We start from the raw sequence: 19,015 nt of genomic DNA, 5'->3' as shown, positions 1-19,015 counted from the left end.
TTTGAACTCTTAAATGTCATTTGCGTTCTGCAACGTCTAGTTTTTGTTAATAGTAAATTTAAATAGAGGTAAGGTAGGTTTAGAAATGACGTGTTTGTTAACACTATAATATAATTTAGTGTTACTGCACCAGATGCGCATTTCAACAAGTAAAGTATCACGTTATGCGTAAGACCGTCACTTTTTAAACTTCAAAACCTGATAAAAACGTCGCAGAACTGATCAACCAAAAGAACCTCAAGATTAACAAAAATTAGAGATGGGCAGAAGTATCGACCCAGTTGTTGTAATAATATAAATTGTACATGTTCCTAAAGGGGTGTGTCCCAGTCGTGTCAGCTGTCAAGCATATTTATACGATACTTGTTCAAAAGCGTTATATATTTCGACACTGAACTGATTTTTTTTCTCTTATTAAACTGTTTGACAGGGGGATAGTCTAGAAGTCAGCAGAGTTGCAGCTAAAAAATGAAATTGAAAATAGAAATGGGAAATATGTCAAAAAGACAACAATCCGAACGAAGGACAGACAATAAAATGTATATTCCAATGATTGCGTGATACTACTGTAAAACAACGACAGCTTTAGTCTCTTTTATTCAGGAGATGCAAACACAAATTCTTTCATATAGTACTTTAGTATTCAATTTGTTTTTGGGAATTTTTGTAGAAATATTAAGTATAACATACAAAAAAAAAAATACTTACGCAAGGGCATATATCAACAACATCATGAATGCACTTTTGTTTAAAAAGAGTTGAAGATACCAGCGATATTTTTTTATCAGAGTTGTTTTTCGTCATCATATGGTCTTGAAAATTTGCAGTAAGGTGCAATTAATTTGCGAAAAAAATTTGTAACATTTCTTTTATGATTTGAGAAGGTGACACATTACTATTACATCTTTACATCTAAACAGTCATATATTTTTTGTATATAAGAACAGTACATATGCTCTTTTCCATATGTACCAGACACACATATTCTTCCATGACTGAATTCCGTACGATGACCTATAATGTTAATTTCTTTGTCATTTTGGTCTCGTGTGGAGAGTTGTCTCATTGGCAATCATACCATATCTTCTTTTTAATATCTTAAACTGAAATATGTAAAAAATTTCAAACCAAACTGAAAGCAAACTGAACCTATGTGTATGCTTGTTTCTTTTGCTTTGTCGATGTTTGAATTGAAAGTGTTTATAATCCGTATCACCCGGAATCCGAAATATGAGCATGAGGGCCATATACTTTTTATTTATCTAAAGCAACTGTTTGTTTCTGTTTTTGCTTGTTAAACATTTGCAAAGGTGACTGCTATCGACATTATCACGGATGGTTGATAAGGAACGACAATCGTCTAAAACTTACTTCAATTTAAAAAAAAAAAGACAATAGATAGACGTCTTATTAATTATATGGCAAGCTCTAAATAGTCCAGATTAAGAGACGCAATGAAACAAATGTACTTGTAATATGAACAATCATTTACACAAAATCTGCCAAAAAACATTAAAAACATCGTCGTTTACTTTCAAATTGGTATGTAATATCTTCAATTGTTTATCGTGTGTGGTAGATGTGGTGAATGTGAGGTGTCTAATTTTTTCTGATACAGGTTCCTTCATTTCACTGCTTTTTCATGCATCTTTACTACAATCCCAGCTTCAATTCTCAATTCTAAATATTGGTTAATTAATGCATTTTGTTTTTAATTAAAAGCTGTCATCATACTTGATATAGTGTAATCAGCAAGTGATCATCAGAATGTAATATAAAAGTAATCAGGATCACATATGGTTTTATGTGCATTGTACATAACAAAAGCTTGTATTTAGTAAATATATGTTTACTGATTTCATATCATAACTGATAACATGTAAATACTGATTAGCGCTGGTAACGATTATCTCATGCCTTTTTTGCAGCAAAATCACTTCAATTGTTATGAAGCTTATCTGTCAATCTCGATTTTACGGGTAATTTAAAAAGTTATACTGTTCAATTGTTTTGCGAACTTCGAATGTTCTGATGAATGGTGCTATTTGGGTTTGATTTGTATTTAGTGAAAAGACGTCATAAACAGTCAGAGAAAAAATACGACCTTGTGCAATGCAAATTAAACAGACACGTAGACATATGTTTTCTTATAAAAGTTAAAAGTTCTACCTAATGCATATTCTATTCATTTTATTATTCGCTAGAGATGACAGTATTCCAAATTGATACGTAATACTCTACTTACCATCAGTTATTTTCATTATCATTTTCAGTTCTTGTCCTATTTGTACAGGACCTACTATGTTTTGTTTTTAGCTGTCTTGTATGGTTAATGATATATTATGACAAGCCGGTCGTTTCAGCGGTATCAACGGAATCGGTGGTCTAAAAATTATAATATAGGTTCAGATATAGACATGTGCAAATAACTTCTATAATCTTTATATAAATTATGATCTCACGGGACGGGACGTTCGAAAACAGGCACTTCATTTACACATTAAAAGTAAGACGTCGTGAAAAATATGAATAGACTAGAAAGAGTCCAACTCAAGCTTTTACAGAAACCTAATATAAAAATGTGCTATGCTTTAGAATTTCAAGTGTTTTGTCATCTAATTATTGCGGATTCATAATTATTCGTTGATATCAATATCAACGAAATCATATTCTCAGCAATATACAAGATTCTATGTGCACTTATACAGACTTAAGCAAAATCACAAAATCAAATATCCAAGAAATTGCAAGTTTCCCTTTATCCAAGAAAATTGGTATCCACTAAATTAAATGAATCTAAAGTATGGAGGGAATATTGCTTTCTTCAAGTTTTATGATTTGGGATGAGTCGTTCTGTTTGAAAAAAGGGAGGGCGGTTATTGATAGTATACCGATTTTTTTTTAAAAACATAGCACTCATTACTTTCAATAAAGCAAATAATCTCGCACAAAGCAGTAATAATTGATAAATTAACAGATGAATTAAGCAAAATTTTCGAATGGATGATTTCAACTTCACCATTTGGAACTCTTGCTTTAATTGCTTTCTTTTGAGCAGCAACCCTCTATCAAGAAAATCATGATAGGAAATGAAAGCACGGGAATATCGTATCAATTGGGAGATATATATATCCCGTATGCAGGTGCTGCTGGAATGTTGCTACTTAGAAATGGAAAGTTCACAATTTGAAAGCTAAAATCATCTCTTTTGTCGTGTTTTGTTTTCAACTGACCCTCATTGTCAATTTCTAGATGTAAGTCAAGATATGAGGCCGTCTTAACTGTACCTGTAGTATCCATTACCTCTAGTTTGATGGGATAGAAGTTTGTTTTCTTTTACTTTAACTTTGACATATTTAGATTATTGTTTTGCTGTGCAGTTCAATATTTATTTTTTTATGATCGACACATGTACTTCTTTGTAGTCCTTAGTAACTAAAATTATGCATTGCTTTGAACAGTAAGTGAACAATTCCAACTAAAGATAATATAATAATACAGCTTTTGCTTACCCCAGGTTAATGTTGCCTTAGCTGTTCTTGTCAACTCTTTTATGAATGTTTGGTTCTCAATGATGTTTAGCTTCGTCCTTTTTTTATCTTGTTTTATTCCAGCGTTTCTAATAAGTCTATTGTAGACGAAAAGTGCGTCTGGTGCAAATATAAAAGTTCAATCTTGGTATCTATGATGAGTTTATATATTTCAATGACCACAGCCTTCATTACTTTTTCACATTTACAGTCCGATTTCTTTGGTAAAAAACTAAATATTACTTTATTATTATTACTTGTTATTGTTTTGTTTTTTGTAGTCTTTTGTTTTTGTCACTTAATTCTCTTTAATGTATGAAACTTTGAATCTCTCCGTAATATATCCCTCCCTTTTTAATCATATTTTAATAATGTCGGTACTGAAGTTTGTTATACAAATCTCTATAAAAGAAAATATTCAAAATCATATCTTTATTTAGCATTTTTAGAAGCGTTACTTACTGCAACTTTACTTAATTCCTGGTTATACATGTTTTAAACATAATGAAACAAAATAATAACAAAAGGGAAATAAAACAATACTATTGAAGTATTTGGTTAGACAGCGTTGCTTTTGAATGCGTATAAACAGTTGTATGTCATATTTCAAATATAAAAACGACATCATCCGAAACAACTGCCCTAGATTAAAAAAACAAATTCAAATAAAAACTAATCGGAACTAAACCATAGGGTCTATCCGAGGAAAGTGAAAAGTTCATAAATTATTATTAATCATAATCAATACAATATAATAATATTCAAATCGTCAGGATAGTCGAAATTTGCGTAAAACCTGATTGAAAGATAGTCTTTTAGGGGTATACACACACAGTAAAGATGCAATACATTTATATTAACAAATAAGTAAAATTAACAAGAAAGAGATGAAAAGAACAACATTGTCCTTGACGACATCAGGGAAAATTACATGATGCAACCTATTCAATACAATATTATCCGATGATTTTTGTTAATTGTTATATAACTTGCAATATGTGTATATGTTAAAAAAAAATGTACCGGTCTCGTCAAGAGAGCGAATCCTGTCGAAATCCATCTAAGAAAACAATAAACACTTCTTACTTTACTTCCAGTGGTGATGTGCTAATAACGGTATAAACTCCTTCGTCTGTATAATTCAACTGGAATTCATAGGAATTATGTGCACCTACAACCTCGCCAGTTTTATCTTCTTGGAAAAGTAAGGTTACCGGGTCCTGTATTTAAATAAAGATATTTTGTTACATGCGTTTCGAGAACTAAAATTGACTTCCTTTTCATGAAGGTGAAAATGTGTGTTTAATTTTTTTTTTACAAAACCCCTATTTTCACTGAAACAAGTTCTCAAACACGGAGATATTGTGAGGTCATTAGCATTCGTGGTCTAAACTCATACATAATTTGCTTCAAATTCAGGACAGCCGATAAACGAGTTGAAGCGAAGATTTATGTTTGTTTAATGATGTATTCTTCTAACGTTTCAGTCTAATTCAGTCTCATTGAAGTCTCGTTCTGTAATTATTTCCAAAACATGGATCACAAGTGGAAACTAGCAAATTTGATAAAAAGCTTAATCAAACTTAACTTTGTGAAAAAAATTAATATTTCCAATGAGTTGTTTTTGAGTAATCAAGTTTTTAAATTTTATTACCAATTAAGTAAGTCTTTTTAGCCAAAATCTTGAGAAAACGGGTGAGAGATACAAAAAATGATTTTACCATAAACATGTTCATCCCAAATCCCTTTTTTTCAATTGTTTTAGATATATATTTTTTTCAATCATTTTTAACAAAGAACATTGAAGAAGTTGAAAAAATATGCAATTTGTAATTAAAACTGAGGAAAATCACAAATTTACAAAATTAACAACATAGTAAGTTTGAAACAAAAAAGCATCAAAATATGATAAAACTTTCTTATATTAACACCTAGTTAAAGTTTTTTTTAATTCAAATTCACTCAGATTGGTCCCCTTCATCTTTATTGAAAGTATGACAAAGAGTTTAATTGTGAAACTATTTTTACGTGATAATAGCCTCAAAAAAGGTTAAAATTTATTAAAATATGAAAATCATCAAAATTGGGTTCTTTCAAAGTGCTATAGCAAAAAAAAAACATGCACCACAATAAGATTTTTGTCTTTACCAATTATTTTTTTACAGTTTTTGATATAGATTATACCGTTGGTTTTTGGTTTTCTTGTTTGAATGATTTGATACTAGTAATTTTGGGGCCCTTTATAGCTTGTTGTTTGGTGTAAGTAAAGGCTCAGTGTTGATGGTGGTTCATTGACCTATAATGGTTTACTTTTAAAAATTGTTATTTGGATGGAGAGTTGTCTCATTGGCACTCACACCACATCTATTTATATCTATATAAACCCAAAAAATCAGGTTAAGAAAACAAGTTTAATTCTAGAAATGTTTGCCTTCTCAGAGGTGTACATCCTTAAAGTGATTAACGCAACATCTGTGCATTCAAAGACAAGATAATATCAAGTGATAAAAAAATAAAAGAGAACGAAAATCGGACAAATAATACCATGGTTTGATTGACAGTCTTATCGTAACGCACTGAAACCATACAATTTGAATATTTGTACCATTCAAGGGGTGCCTTTTTTCTCTGTGTTCATGTTAAATAGTTTACTAACAAATTTAGTATGAAATGATGTATGAAAACCACGAACGTTAAGGATCTAAGTGGGAAAGAGGTAAATTCCATGAGTTTCTTTCATCCGGCCATGTGATATAACCCAAAACTTACCAAAACAAATCCGTTCGAAAAAGAGCACTTAGGCGGTAAGCCAATTTATTTTAATATTTGTTCATCACCTAACCCTGACTGACATATTTTAAATAAATGTATCGAAAAGTAAATAATAGGGACTTTCAAATGTTGAGTGGGGCTTCGTGCTGGGTACTGGATGCGATAATTGCTCTTGTTTACAATTTGACACCCTTTGGAGCGACTTTGTGTAGTTTATGCGTCACACCACCAATGCATTATTGGCTGATTTGTCTGTTGGTACGAACAAAAATGCGATGTTGATTACTTGAATTTTATTTTTCATTCTAGAAATAGGTATATCACGGAATCTATTTATAATTTCAAAAACAAAATTCTTTTTTCAAATGGATTATACAAAAATCAACAGAATTCAAAATTGTATTCAAAAGACTGTCTAGAAATTATGTATTAGATTTTTCACATTTCGCCCAACTTTACAATAAAAGACAAATATTCCTTAATGACCTGACGTTTAGTTTCGAAAATATATTGCATGTAGATGGTGGACGATATTTAGGTCCTTTCGTATGAAAAGTTGTGACCTAACGGTCTGCTATGTTTTTCGGGTATACTGTACTGCTTTAACCAAAAAAGCATATTTAAAGCTAAATGATTCACAATCTGAATAACCAATATTTTCATAGTGACATCGTATGCAACTGATGTAAAATTAAAAATCAAAATGTTGTTACTAGTATTTAAAAAAAACAAAACAAATACGAACTAATAGGTTGTTCTTTATGATAATTTTGGCCTGTTAGCGTCTATTTTTCTGTTTACCTACAAATTAGCTTATATGTTTGTTTTCTCCACCAAATGGCAATTTGAAACCTCGCATAACATGAAATTTGGTAAATTGACTTACAAAAATTCTGGAGTATGTTATTTGACGTTTTTTTGACTGCTGCTTCTCATATTATTTTTCATTTTCGTTTTAATCACAAATCAAACAGTTTGTTGACAAAACATCTTTTGGTAGAATAGCATATATACCATAATCGTATCATAAAAAAACTATTATTATTGCATATGAAAGTATCAGAAAAAAAAACGATATCCAAGACAAATTAAAAAAAAAATGGTAGTTCATAAAAACTGACAAAATCAAACGTTATCAACAACCGAAACGAGAAAGAAGTTAAACAACTGTCCTATTACTGACTTTGTACTAGAATTATCACCAAACAAAATACTGTATTATCCACTGGCAGGTTTTAAAGCTAGCTAAACTCACTTCCTTTATGACGTTGATTATCATTCTATTGACACAGAAGAGTGATGGGTACGTAGTACACAATGTTTCTGTTAGTGTATGCACTTAGAAATTTAAGGAATACTAGTATGACACTTGCAAATATATCACACAAAACTATATTTTGATATGCAACAAACAGTGTGAAAACATCTCTATTCCTGGATAACAGGTATTACTTTGAGAAATGACATTGTCTATACTTGCAGGAGTACGGCCCATGTACATGATGTATACACACTAACTATAAAACCCTTCAAGTTATATTGTGATATACGGTATATTTCATTGGTGTAGTTATACCAATTCATATGAAAAGGTGGGACGATACTAAGTAAGCGTTTGAAGATGTTGAAATCGTAGAAGGACAATTTAAGTATGAAACGAAGGAACTACGGAAACAATAGAAGAACATTTATTATGAATATGGAAATTGATTGAAAGCTTGATTTGTAAATGACACATTCGGTATTGTATCGTGGCGATCGGTTTTTATAGGCAAAGGACGCTTGGACTTCTGGTCACATGTGGTGATGCAAAGATGTGAAGAATGTTTAGTTTTATAAATTTGAATTGAATATATTGTATTAAAAGCAGCTCAGTGAATGAAGTTGCGTTATTTTGAAATTTCTTTCTATGAGTTTTTCATTATTTTTTTTAAACATGCAAGAATGACATAACTTACCCCTGGATTAACTTCACATGTATGTATAGTAGCCCTGATAAGATCACAGGCTTTTCCGTCTTTTTTCGACACTTTCAGCCTGTGCTCAACCTTGGCTGTTATGTTTTTGATTTTCACCCATCTTTGGCTCGTACATTCTGATAATATGAATTTTCATTGAATATCATCTTGAAGTTGTTATTTACTATTACTAAATATCATATATTAAAACGATAATTCATAAAATTGAAATCTAAAGACCATACACCTTTGATGCATCATTTTACTGTTTTCATAGACAAAACATGTCGCCCCTTTTGAAAACAATCATTCACATTTCTTAGTGTTTCAAATAACTGGGGCCTATATTGTTCCTTAAATGACATTTTTGTCTCACCCCAAAAATTGTCAGAATCTGAGAGCGTGGTTCATGTTCAACAGCGCATGTGACGCGGTAAAGAAAACAACATTCATCTTTCAACTTTTTTTATTTGGCGTTTTCAATTGACAAGACTTTATCATTATTAAGTTTAAACAACACTGTATTTAGTAACAAGGTATTGTTTACATATAAAAATTCATGTGAATAAATCGGATGAATGGTACGGGGAATAGCGACGACTAGTTTTCAATGTACAGGGATTAGAAAAAGGACATTTTGCTATGATTTTATTTTGCTTATAATGTACAATATGCATGTATGTGTTACTCGTTACTTATGATACAGAAAATTCTATTCATACGAAAACATAAAAGCCCTTTGAATGATTTCAGAGCTGTATAATATAGTGTTATTAACTGGCTGTTTCTGTATTGGCACTGGTATAGATTCAAGGTTTGCTGTATTGGCCTCGAGACCCGTAGGGTCGAGGGCCAATACAACTGACCGAGAATCTATACCAGTGCCAATACAGAAACAGCCAGTTCATAACACTTTTATTAAATGATTATAAGAGAATTAAAAACCGGAAGTGAACGTCCCGTATTAGCCCATGGGCCAATACAGCTTTTTTCCCGCTTTTTTCTGTATTTGCCCTGTTTTTTCCGTTTGAAAACATTAAGACATTACAAAACATTGCACATCATTTAACCTGTTTATTTTATGACTTTAATTTAAAAAATATTATACAAATGTTTTTATGCATAACGATACTTCAAGAGTAAAGTAATGGCGTAAGAAAATTGAAAACCGGAAGTGAACGTCCTGTATTAGCCCTAGGGCTAATACGACTTTTTTCCCGCTTTTTTTCTGTATTGGCCCTGTTTTTTTCCGTATTGGCCCTGTTCGAAGAGCAATATTAACTCTTGATTTATATCGACAGTGGAACGTTTTTAGTATTGCACATGCTGATTTATCCGTATTAGGGCTTATTTGCTCATATCATTTAATAAATAAAGTTATTGCTGGTGTTTTCCGTGATTTACCGTATTTCTTTAAAAAGATGTGGTATGACTGCCACTTAAATAATTTTCAACCAGATACAAAATGAAGCAGATATCAACAACAGTATGTCACCGTACCGCCTTCGATAAGGGGATTGACATGTTAGCGTCAATGTCAAAAGTACCGTAATTGAAGAAAACACGAATCATGATGTAATGTTACAACATCTCTTGCAAAAGTACATATACCTGTGTTCTTGAAAATAAACGATACTAATTTAACATGTTAAAAATTAGTTAAGACCTAATACCCAGCCTATACATACTAGTAACATTAAATAAATGTGCTTTCATTAAGTTATTGATCAGTTTAAAGACTGTGTTTTAAATATATTTCTGTAATCTTACCATAACTTATTGTTGGATTTTCATCAGCAGAACTATTCCTGATACATATGGATTGACATATATAAGATATCAAAACAAAAATTAGTGAAATTCTGAAACTTAAACGTTAGTTCACCTTCAATGTTTCAAACGTATATGCAAAAGAACTTATATAGGTATTAGGGAATACACTAAATGTTAACTAGCTGAAGGGTGAATGTAGTTTCAGATACCACATAACGGTATGCATCTACAAGTATTTTTGCGTGTTATACTTAATTTGCTGTTTTATTGATTTAGCAATGAATGCATTGACTATTTTGATATTCGAAAAACGATTGTATGATTTAATCAATTTTATTTAAGTAATCGTAAATTTTTTTTTTATTCTAAAAAGAAATGAAATGAATTCTAAATTACAAATACATGAAATCTTGTGTAAAAGTGTAAAACCTTTTGGTGAATTGTATTCGTAATGTTTAATTTTGCTTAATTGTTTAAATAAATTAAACATTTGTAAATTTTGTTTGATTGCATAACGATATTTTGATAAAACAATTGAAATAGCTTTCGCACCTATCTAGCATTCTGTACTGATGTGATCATTCAATAACAATTGCATATAAAAGAGAGAAAAAATATCTATGATAGCGGTTAAAAAATTATAAATGTAATGGGAAAAATTATACAATAGCGTAATGATTAGATATGAAATAATTTATTATTGTAATTTTCCCCATTACAATGAGAACAATTGTTTGTCTTTTATTTTGTAGCCATGGCATCTCTTGTTTATTTTTTATCTATGAGTTTGAATTTCCCTCTGGTATCTTTCGCCCCTTTTTTATTTTTCTTAATATTTCAGAAAAATTAAAAGTTCTGTGGTTTACTTTTATAAATTGTTATTTGAATGGAGAGTTTTCTCATTGGCACTCATACCACATCTTCCTATATCTATGTTATATATTTTAAAAAGTTTACAAGTTCATGTTCAATCCCTCGCACATAAAATTCCGCGCGATTGGTCATGTACGTGCCTATGTAGACTATTAACTTGAGTCATAAAATCATCGGTTTGTAAATAATTTATTTTCTACTTATGGTCATGTGCCCTTTATTCGATGTTTGTTTCTGACATTGAACGTTTAAAAGCATGAACATATTTGATAGCAGTTACGTGTTAAATGTGTAAAGCGTGCTGAAAATTTATCTGATATCGAAACAGGTTAAGATGTGAAAAATCAAAATAACTAAAAATTAAACTTTAGGAGGTTGATCAATACCATAAGCCTTAATTATGAATGAAGGATTGGTAACAAAACATAATTTGCATAGCACATAATAGTATGTTGGATCATAAATATCTTAAATCAACGTTTCTCTATATCCTGTTCATGTATAATTTTTAAACTATTTTTTGTGAACATAAAAAAATCCGTTTAAGTTCTAGGAGATATCATTATATACAAATGTAATTTAATCCTTATTTTGGTGTGTTCAAATTTGAAGTAAGAAGACAAACCTATCAATTACATGTATGTCATTATATAAAGATCATATGTACAAAACAAAATTTAAAACAACATTATATTCATTTCAGAAACCAGTGGAATAGTTGTTAAGAATTAATAACTTAAAAGGCACTTTCAATCCACTGTTTACTAAAACACATTCTATCATAATCTGTAACTATAAATATATATATATATTAGGAAAACTAAAAAAGAATAGATGAATATTGTTTAAATTGTTTTATTAAATATTCGAATTTATATAAAATAAAAGGTGACAGCATCGTTTTTTGTTAATTAAGATCTTTAACTACCTTGTTAACGTTTTCAAAATGATTTGACATGTTTGTCTCTGACTCTTAACTTTTTTTAAATAGACATAAACATATACCCTTTAAACTCAATGTAAGGAAAGATACAGCCTAGTAATGTAAATCGTTCTACACAATGACTTTTAATCTCATTTCGTCTCAAAATTGCAACTGTCATTTACATACATTTAAGTACAGATACTTACAAAAAGGATCACAGTCAGTCTAAGAAGCATATTCATGTTGTTTAGATAAATTGATGTAAACTGCAAATAGAACAAAAATAAATGATTTTTTTTAAATTATAAATGATCACTTTTTACATTAAGTTACTAAAACTAAAAGAATAATTTTTGAACAATTAAAAAATCATTTCAAAATGTTATTCAATGTTTATCACTATTTTCCTTGTAGATTAAAGACAAAATCTACATGTTTTTGGTGTGTAAAAATCAGCAAAAATTGTTCTGAAAGATATAATATTTTTTGTTACGGTCGGTGAAGAAATAGTTTTTTGTATTGCTTCGTTCGAACTTCTTAATATTTGCCAAAGTCGACAAAATTACAGCTTTGAGCCATCGTGCATCAAATTTAATTTAGTTCCGTTTTCAGAAACCCTCTAACAGGTTGTCTAAACCGCTACCTCCACGTATACTACATGTATAAATTTTAGAAGATTTGGTTGCACTTAAACATGTTGATTTCTTGATTTTGTATGTTTACTTTTAATTCATAGCTTAATCTTTTAGCGTATTTCCTCCATAACAATGATAAAGTCACAATGTTTTACATATTGTTTTCACATAGATTTTTGCACGTAGGTTCTTACCTGTTCTAAGGACAAACACGCTGCTTGAAGCGATTGACGTGAAAGTATATTTTATAACTAGCACTAAGTCACGTGATTATCATATTCATATAAATGAAAAACATTACACTACGTAAAAACCAGAATAGATCGTTCTAATCTGATACTATTGTTTACTATGGTTTAGTAAAATTGTACAAGGAAAGTTCGAAATAAATTTGGCTGTATATAATTTTATCCGCAATCAACGCTGGGCTTCAAGGTTATTGTGAAACTTCTATCCTTGATGTGGCGTGAAAAAATCCAAAGATATTTTAGAAGACTTACAATCTACAACTCTGTCATCTTTCAATAGTATTAAAGCACTTGACTATTCTACACTTTGAAGGACGCCTCCGGGTGCGGGAATTTCTCGCTACATTGAAGACCTGTTGGTGACCCTCTGCTGTTGTTTTTTATTTGGGCGGGTTGTTGTCTCTTTGACACATTCCCTATTTCCATTCTCAATTTTATTTACAAAAGTACTCCAACTTCCAAACTCAAAGACAAATTTTAGGAGTTGGCATTGCTTTGTTTCATAAAAACGAATTGCCAACGTAGATACACGTATTTTGTCTTTCAGAGGGATAAATGCTTCTTTGTAAAAAATCAAACTGATTAAAACAACAATTTCTCTGAAACTGTACTATCAAGATGCCTGATTACTTGATTGACAACTTATGTGTGACTTTTGAGGATGTGTTTTTTCAACGAAATATCGGCATTTCCATGGAAACCAACTTTGTCCCTCGTATTGCCGACTTGTTCCATACTTTACGGCTTACTGCATAAAGGAACGTTTTATTGGAAGAAAAAGAATAAGTTAACAATACCCTTAAACTTTACTTTCCTCTATATAGATTATGTTCTCTCTTTTATAAGTATTACGAACGCATTTACCCTCTTTATTACATGTAACTAAAGATAAAGGATACAACATACGCAAAGGAGAGGTTTCAGCTTCCTTATTTTACATTCTAGCTGCGTCTTCATATACAGAGTATATATCTCCCAATTGATGCGGAGCAGGATATTTATGCCTGAGTTTACAGATGAAAACCGATTTCGGATTTTCACGGCAAATGACGACATCTTTAAATAGTATCATATGTAACTTTTTGATGTATATAGTTTTCATTATAAAACTTATGTACATATATTAGTTTCTGAAGAAAATTCTTTAATTTATTCATATTTAGAAGAAGTTTACTTAATTCTAATTGCTTGCTTCCAGGAAGCAAATCCCCAACATATTTCCCGTATGCAAAGTGACCTCAGTGTGACCCATCTCGTAAATATCCGGTGATCGCAATTCGCATGGATGTCCTTGGTTCAAGAATTGGAATACCATTATTTTTCACCGGTCACTTGTTTCATGTGACTTTAAGAATTTAAAGGCGAGTTGTTTGTAGATAATTAATGTGTCTTGTGCAACGAATATTGCTACACACAAATTTTTTATCGATGCTGAATTGTTCAGACTTCTTACAACACATAAGACAAGACGTTTAAATGATTCAATTACTAATTACATATAATATTTCTTTTCAATATGCATTGTCGTAAAATCTACAAGTGTGAAATTTGTCAATGGCTTAAGTGTGTAACTTCCGATAACGTTTATCAACTTTGATAGTATTGGTTGTCTCCCTACTAATGAACGTACCCGTCCTTCTCCATATTTACAAATGTTGACCGAAATTACGCATATCACCATTCCGCGTACCAATGAAGTGTTCGTCGAATTTAAATGTTTTGCGTTGCAGAAAATGGACAAAACAATTTTGGACCTTCTGATCCCATTAATGTGTCTAACGCTGTAGATAACAACCTCATATAAATAGATAATCTTATCTTAGCTGATCTTAATGTTAAACTGCAAACTGTTATTAATCCGATTAAGTGAAAATCAAATCAAACATTTTTAAAGACGAAATATTTAATCAATCATGTACTGATCGAAAACCTTCTTAGATAGCAAAAGCCGTCTATTACCTATTTGTTCTATTTTAGCCATAGTGTCTATGTTTCTTGACGTAAAAGGAAATAAAATACTAAATTTATGTTATATTCAATTTAGGAGATTTTTAAAGTTAAAAAAAGAAAACAACTGATGTGAAATTGTCCTTAAAGGGCAATAACTCCTAAATGTGTCAATTGCCAATTTTGATTATACAACACTTTTTAGTAGATCTTATTTTGCTGAACATTATTGCTGTTTACAGTTTATATCTATCTATCATAATATTCAAGATAATAACAAAAAACTCCAAAAAATCCTTAAAATCACCCATTTGGTGGCAGCAACCAAACAATGGGTTGTTTGATTCATCTGAAAATTTCAGGGCTGAAATATCTTGACCAATTAAACAATTTTAACAAATGTCAGATTTGTTCTAAAAGCTTTAGTTTTTGAAAGATTAGCAAAAACTGCATATGTCCCCTGTGTTCTATTTTTAGCCATGGCGGCCGTTTTTGTCGATGGATCAAATCTTCGGACACAATTTATAAACTAGATACCATAAGGAACATTAAGTTTAAGTTTGAAGGTTTTTGGCACAATAGTTTATAAACTATGAGTTTGAACAGCGGTATACTACTGTTGCCTTTATTTAAGTTGAGATTTCAACATTGTAAATGATATATAATGGTACATATATAGAACTCCCCGAAAAAGAGCAAAGGTGTCGGTAAAATCCATGTTATATATAATCAGATTTTTATACCGGATATGACATGGTATTGGTTGCAAAAAATTGATAATTTTCAGTTAAATGCAATATTTCTTATTTAATAGCTTTATTTTTGCATTCAAATGCATTTTTTTTTTTATTTAAATGGTACATTTTTTCGTTTAAATGCAATATTTTTTATTCATATGGTATAATTTTTCATTCAAATGGTATAATTTTACTTCAAATGATATAAAATTCATTCAAATGCAAGAATTTTTATTCAATTGGTATAATTTTCATTCAAATGCAATATTTTTTATTCAATTGGTATACTAGTTTTTTTTTTATTTATATGAAAAAATTGCATTATGGGAAATTCTTTGACGTCTTAAGGTCAAATTTGCAACAACGTTTGTGATTGGTCGAAAATAATAATTAAAAAAACGCGTCAGAATATCGCCCCTCTAACTAAATATTGCGTTTTATAAAAATCTTGTGGTCCTTAATGGTATTCTATTACAAAATTTCGATGGTCAAAACGTTCGGTTTACTTTTCAAAAACTTCCATTGTATATGGATTTATATGCAAGTATATCGGTTTTAAAAAAAAAAAGATAAGACTTTAAATGGTTTTACACTAGTCATGTTTTGGGGCCCTTTATAGCTTTCTGTTCGGTTTGAGCCAAGGCTCCGTGTTGAAGTTGTTCCATCGGCACTCATACCACATCTTCTTATATCTATATACAACGTAAACCAGACGTTTCTCAGACTGTTTTTTTTTCATCCTTTCCAGCGTGTTTTGTATTGATTGATAACTCAATCTGGAAGAACAAGATTTATTTCAGTTTTAGTTGTTATTAGCTTTGAGCAAATTTCAAGTAATTGCAAATACTCTTATGTCGGTGCTTTGTGTCTATTGTTTTAAAATTAGATTGTTGTACATGTCTTGTACCGATCTTTTGAGTTAATCTAATTGCAACTGCTTGTGCAGGTTGTTATTTTACTGTACTGTTACACCACTGTCCCAGCTTCGGGATGGATTGAGTGCTCACAAACATGTTGTTGTACTGTTACACCGCTGTCCAGATTAGGGGCAGGATTTGGGATCCCACTAACATGTTTAATTGCACAAGGTCATGTTTTTTTTCTGGCTGTTTATGACGTCTTTACACTAAATCCATTGGATGTTGGATGTGTACGGATTGATAGTTTAGTCTTAGATGCATGATTTTCTTATTAGTTGTTAGTGACTTTGAACTAACTGTCAGATAACTGCGAGTACTCTCAGATCTGTTCATCGTGTCTTTTATGTCGGGATGTTTAAGTACCTGGCCACGTCCACTTGCATTTTTGTCCATCTGATGAGTTAAGCCTTTTTCAACTGATTTTTATAGTTCGTTCTTATGTTGTACTGTTATACCACTGTCCCAGGTTAGGGGAGGGTTGGGATCCCGCTAACATGTTTAACCCCGCCACATTATTTATGTATGTGCCTGTCCAAAGTCAGGAGCCTGTAATTTAGTGGTTGTCGGTTGTTTATGTGTTACATATTTGTTTTTCGTTCTTTTTTTTTTTTCATAAATAAGGCCGTTAGTTTTCTCGTTTGAATTGTTTTACAGTGTCTAATCGGGGCCTTTTATATCTGACTATGCGGTATGGGCTTTGCTCATTGTTGAAGGCCGTACGGTGACCTATATTTGTTAATGTCTGTGTCATTTTGTTTTTTTGTGGATAGTTGTCTCATTGGCAATCATACCAGATCTTCTTTTTTATATTAACTCCGCAATATTCTGTATGTATGTGCTTGTCCCAAGTCAGGAGCCTATAATTCAGTGGTTGCCATTTATTGCTTTGTTATACATATTTGTGTTCGTTCATTTTTTTATACATTAATTCGGCCGTTAGTTTTCTCGATTGAATTGTTTCATCTGTGATTTCGGGGCCTTTTATAGCTGACTTTGCGATGTAGGATTAGCTTATTGTCGAAGGCCGTCCGGTGACTTATATCTGTTAATTTCTGTGTTATTTGGTCTCTTGTGGAGAGTTGTCTCATTTGCAATCATACCACATCCTCGTTTCTATATCAACCCTGCCACATTCTTTATTTACCTGTCCCAGGTTAGGAGCCTCTAGTTTAGTGGTTGTCGTTGGTTCATGTTTCGACTCACATTTGATATTTTGTAAATTGTTTTGTTATGTATAATTAAGCTGTTAGTTTTTTTCGTTTGAATTGTTTACACTTTTAATGTCGGGCCTTTTATAGACGACTTTACAGTATCAGGTTTTTGTCATTGTTGAAGGACTCACGATTGTCTATAGTTAGTTACATCCACTTCATATTTGAACTCCGGTGGGTAGCTGCCTTATTAGCAATCACATTCCATCTCTTCGTTTTTATATTATTTATACCTGACTTCTAAACTCGTGTTTTCATGATCAAGCACATAATAAATGTCTCTGGCTGTTAAAATTAGCAACATACAATCAATCAATTTAAACTTTCCTTCCCCATCCTTTATTTATAAATTCAAACTGACCACCACGGAATAGCCCAAAAGTGTTGAAAGTAGCGTTAAACGCCAATCAATCAAAATCGCTTCCCTATAATATCAAATAAGTGTCCCGTACTTTAACAGATATTGTCCGTGTAGTTCTTATATTTAGCCAGCTTTTCATCCTACTGTCATACCATAAAACGTTGATAAAACAACACATTCTAATATATCTGCATTCATAAATTTATTAATTTCATTTAGACTAAACGACGGCATGTTTGTTATGTGCCTCTGCCGTCAAATAACCTATCAAAAAAGAAGAAATAGAAGAGAGCCAGAAGATCTTCCAAATGCCAAAAAAAAAATATATACTTCTTCAGGCTGACTTCCGAAGAACAAAAAAAAAACCCGACCCATAAAGATGTTTATAAAAACGCCTTGCCCCTACCTTTTTTTCTCAAAAAAATGGCATTATCAAATATACAAACATAATATATAATCATCATTAAAATGCTATTGTATTTTTAAAAGACCTACAAATGAACTTTATTACATGATTTGGGACTAATGACATCTATCTATAAGTCCTAGCATACATTAATTATTAAAATATGTATGTGTTTCTTGTTTTAATAACCAAACATGATGTTATGTATGAGTCACCATTTATCAGAATAGGAATTGTGTTTACATAAAGGGGATAATGTGCAAAAAATAGATAAGGGGCGGGACCAAACCTATAGATAACATAATAAAGAAATATACAGAATAAGTTGATTGATTTTTGGTTGCCTTATGTCCAGTGGCAAATATTTCACACATGTTTAGAACAAATATAATAGAGATCAAAGGATAGAGTGAACTGATAAAAAATAAAAGATATAGAATTACAGAAACGATCTTTGATCTGAAACCCTTCCCTCACACACACACACCATAACCATTTAAAAGTCCTGAAGATAAATTATTTTTTTTAAATATGCCCTGCATTCTTTGTTTTAGCAATGACATATAGTAATTATTGAACTACTGTAAGGCTTAAAAAAATCTATTTAAGGGATTCGGAGATGAGAACATTTAAAAAAAGCTCAGCAACAAATCCTAAATGTAAAATGATTTGCGGCATAATACATGAGAGCACATATTATAGATAATATTAAGTATGAA

This window comes from Mytilus galloprovincialis, chromosome 5, assembly GCF_965363235.1.
Source record: "Mytilus galloprovincialis chromosome 5, xbMytGall1.hap1.1, whole genome shotgun sequence".
NCBI lineage: Eukaryota > Metazoa > Mollusca > Bivalvia > Mytilida > Mytilidae > Mytilus > Mytilus galloprovincialis.
Note: the sequence above shows the minus strand (reverse complement) of the source record.